The sequence below is a fragment of the Austrofundulus limnaeus genome, unplaced genomic scaffold (assembly GCF_001266775.1).
Source record: "Austrofundulus limnaeus strain Quisiro unplaced genomic scaffold, Austrofundulus_limnaeus-1.0 Scaffold1373, whole genome shotgun sequence".
NCBI classification, from domain to species: Eukaryota; Metazoa; Chordata; class Actinopteri; order Cyprinodontiformes; family Rivulidae; genus Austrofundulus; species Austrofundulus limnaeus.
Window position 1 is genome coordinate 49762 of NW_013953775.1, and position 4406 is coordinate 54167.

The 4406-nt window shown below is 38.4% G+C and overlaps 1 protein-coding gene across 1 annotated transcript in view; it reads right to left on the bottom strand.

Moving 5' to 3' along the window:
- The window catches only part of LOC106535158 (protein phosphatase 1B), a gene marked incomplete in the record, with an annotated part of 21920 nt that extends 20512 nt beyond the window's left edge, over positions 1 to 1408 (bottom strand). The window contains 1 exon segment of the mRNA XM_014032092.1: positions 1024 to 1408.
- Between the last annotated feature and the right edge of the window lie 2998 nt (positions 1409 to 4406).

Below are 4406 nucleotides of genomic sequence, written 5' to 3' on the forward strand. Positions count from 1 at the left end.
AAACTTTTCAGCTTTTGACCCACAAAATAACAGTAGCAGAGACCTGTGCCCCCCAACTATTTTTGGATGATAAACATTTGTATCAGGTCAACATAGTAACAATATTTTTTCTACTACATTTATCCATTTTAAACATACTAACCTCACACCTGTGTAACAACTAAGGCAAAAATGTAATTAATTCAGAAAATCTTGTCAGAACCCCACCTTGATGTTTRGGGACCCCACTTTGGGCAACCATGTCTCAAAATTTGAAACACTAAGAGTACATTGGAAATTATTTTTGGCTACTACTGGCTACTTTAAATGCATTGTTTATCATTTGAAAAGACACAAAAACAGTAAAATGTCTGTAAAATATTACTATCATTCATGATAAACATTTTATTCAAAGCATAAATTAGTGGATCACTTTTAATCAACATATTAGTGAAATGAGCGTGAATGTTAACACTATTTTTATCTCATGTAAAACAGTATATTCTGACTACTGCCTTGTCATTGGTGTGGTGCTTCTTTATTAACTCCTCATGTTTTGTATCAGAATAAAAGCAGCGGCCTCTAAGTTGTTATTAGCTTGTTGTAGCTAGAGCAGATTCAACATTACCATGCTAAAGTAGCTCACCTGGGACCACACTAAACACTTAAAACCAACCTCCCGTTAGACTGTTTACATTAGTATCAMATCAAATTGATTTTACTGTAAATGGTATGCTAATGGTAACCAAGTGGCTGAAATTCAAACGTTTGGTCAGGGTTTTTTTTTTATACGAAGCGTCGCGAGTTGTTCACTTAGCATATGCGAAGTTATTATAATCTCGAAATACGATTATTTTTTTAAATCAGACACGTACAAAAAAAGCCTCCACTTCACACACAGGATCCCCTYTGCAAAGGCCTCTTAGTTTGGCTTACGTGTTAATGTGAGCTAAGGTTAGCTGGTATGCTATTGTTAACTTGCAGCTCTATGGCTTGTCAAACTCGAGCTAATGACGTTAGCTCGCATACTAGCATGCTACTTACGTTTTCCTGCTGCTGTGCGACTGTAGATCCAATCTTGATATCCCGTCTCCGATTTTTCGTGAAGATATGTCGTTAACCAAGCTACCTGCAGAGGTAATGTTAGCCAGTTAGCTGTGGTATGTTTCCTTATTTAAGAAAAAATAATCGAGATTGGCCTCAGTAGAGCGGCGATAATTCGTTTCTCGGTGGTTCCCTGCTTGGACAGCGTTGATTTTTACGCATGTTGGACGCCAGTTTCTGTCTCTCACAGTAAGTGAAGACAATTGCGATCGTTCCTAAACAAATATGTGTAGCCTGAGAATTGGTTATACTATTATACAACACTGATAAATCTAGCACTTTAGTCCATTGAAAGGCCACAGAGCTATCCTTCGACTTTGGGTGCTGAACAAGAGGAGGTGATATTTTTGGCATCTGCGCAGTGATTGGATAAAACGTCTGGGCAAAACATCTCTTAATTGGCTGAATTTCACGTCAATTAGCTCTGCCCCTGTTCATTACGCATTTCCATTGGTCCATTACAAAATTCTACTGTGTACTGGAAATGCAGAGCGCGCTCGTAGGTATTACTGGCGTACGCCGGTGTTCTTGCATGGGCGGAGATAGTCTTTAAATAGTAACGTTCAACGCCGAGGTCGAAGTCGATTGACCCCATCCAGATGGACGGAACTGAAACAATATAGCTAACAAGCAGAGTCACTTTCCAAAACAAAATATGATTTTTTTCAATGTTTAATAACTGTAACAGAGAATCTCAGATTTGCTGAAGTAAATAACAAGCGCTGCATTGCAAAGCATGCACGGTTGAAGAGGTTCCTACTGGGAGTCACCAGCAAAAGAAGATGACTTTACAATACACTTACCTGCTACTAATAAACATATGATGATAATGGGATTTTAGGATAAAAAAAAAACACATTACATTTGCTTTTATTAACATGTACAAAACAAAATGGCATGCTTTATCAGGAAATTGATKATCATATTTATAATTATCATAAAAATATAGTCCTATACCAAAATTTCTTGATCATATATTCATATTTCATATCTCAGGCTTATGTAATAGTAATAAAGACTTTTCTATTCTATCCTATCCTATTCTATTCTATTCTATTCTATTTTATTATATATGCATCTTCACAAAGCAAAAATATAATAATTCCAGCATAAAGATATTCAGCAAATTGTGATGAAACATTTTAAAACTAATTTGATTATACTKTTTTTTAAGGCTTTTATGATGCAGACTCATAGTCTTACAGGAGAATATAAAAAAGGGACATTGAGGTACTTACTGGGTACTATACTACATACGGGTGTACTTATTGGGTTACTTGCAGGGTAATAACAGAATACTTACAAGGGTACATACAGGATACTTGAAGGGTAATTCCAGAGTACTTATGGGGGCARATGCAGGGTATTTGCAAGGGTACATACAAGGAGGTAGTCACAGGGTACRTTTGGGAGTAATAGCCTGTCAGAGACACAAGCAGCTCAAGCAACTGTTTAGGGTCCCCCAGACCAGCAGTGCACCACCCACTGAAGACGTGCTGATACACGGTTTAGTTTACATTAGCTATATTAATATGAATTTTTTTATATTTGTGCTAACAAATTGAAAATGTATTAAAATATGTTTATGAATTTGTAAAATGCATATAGCTCTGGAAAAAAAAAAGCAGATCCATTATGCCAACTYATAAAAGTTATGTTTATAAAGAAGCCAACAGAMTGTGTTGCATCCTCATGTTGTCACAAGCATGTTAATCATTAGTKATTTCGATAGTTTTGTGCAGCAGGAAGAAAATATTCCTGCTGGTAACAGTTTTAATGTGAGTTTTAAAAGAAAAAAATCACATAAGTGTAAGTTTAGATATCATACCAGAGCTGTAAAGAAAACTAATCCGTGCCTTTCCCCCAACACAACAGCTCATTCTATAAAGTTGAATGTATGTTTCATTAGTTTGAACAACAAGGATGTGCAAAAAGATAAAATAAAATCTAGGCTGGGGTAAATAAAACTGGGTTGGTGAGATTAAACTATAATATAAGTGCATGTATAAAGATGTTTTGTAATAGTGCCACAGTCAATCAGTGTGTGTGTGTGTGTGTTTGTGTGTGTGTGTGTCTGTGTGGCCAAAGCAGGGCTTATCCGTTGTCATTTTGTGTTCCTCCCTCAGGATTAGACTTGTGTCTTATTAATGAAAAACTCATCAGATATCAGAACAGCTCCCTGAGGAACCACTCGGGGTTATGAGACACATGTTAGATAAAGACTTCGCTGGTGTGTGCGTGCGTGCGTGCGTGTGTGTGTGTGTGTGTGTACGAAAGAGAGTGGTATTTAATTTTCCAAGATTAGGGATTATCACTGGCAGAATCTGGACATTCTGCTCTGATCTCAGGATGTTCAATCACAGCTTGTCCCAAATATTAAACTCTCCGTCTTTTGTCCCCCCACTCTTTCCCCCCTCCATCCCAAACATATTTCCACACGGATGCTCACGCTGCTTCAATTACCAAGCTCCTCGCTGAGTAGAGTGGCCTACAGTTGTGCGATTGTTCAGTCACCTGGTGACCTCGGGGATGGGGATGGGGGGTGGGGGGGTCTTGAGGAGGACAAACTAAAGAAAAAAAAAGTTTCATCTAATCCAGAGCACCATTCACAAGTGACACACTGCAAGTATATGATCCTGTGTGTGTGTGCTGCTTACATGAGTCTGGGTGAGCTTAAACATGAACACACACTACAACATGCTGCTAATGCTCTGTGATTGTGTCTCGAGGGGTGTGTGTGTATGTGTGTGTGTGTGTGTGGTGGTGGTGGAGGGGGGGAATGAGGTCCTGATCTTCACTCTCATTTTCAGGATCTGTGAGCCCAGGACAACAACTGGGTCACGTCATTACTGCAATCTTGTGCTTGTTCATTCTCAGCTTTGCTGGGCTTAGAGTGACAGAAATGCACACAAACACACAAAAATGTGTGCGTTCAGCACTGACAGCTGTGTGCAGTGAAATCAGATGACATCTTAAAAAAGACTAATCGCAAATACGTARAGCCCACCACCTTTCTTGTCAAAGTTTAAACTGAGACCGTCTTGCAGAAAAAAGAGGTATAGTTGTTTGAGAATCACTCTCAGCTACTACCYTGTTAACATTCAGCTCAATAGCTGTACATTTGACTGGGTTATAGMCATTTTTGTGTTGGACAYTGTTGGCCATCTCAAATTTGGGTGAGTCCATCAGTTGTAGGTGGGCATTTCCTTTCTGAACCCCGTGGTTCACAAGCTATTTTGCCAACAAACAAACAGAGTTGARGCAAACTATTACTGTCATAGTTTTAAACAACGAGCTTGAGCAATATGTTTAAGTTTTTAAAA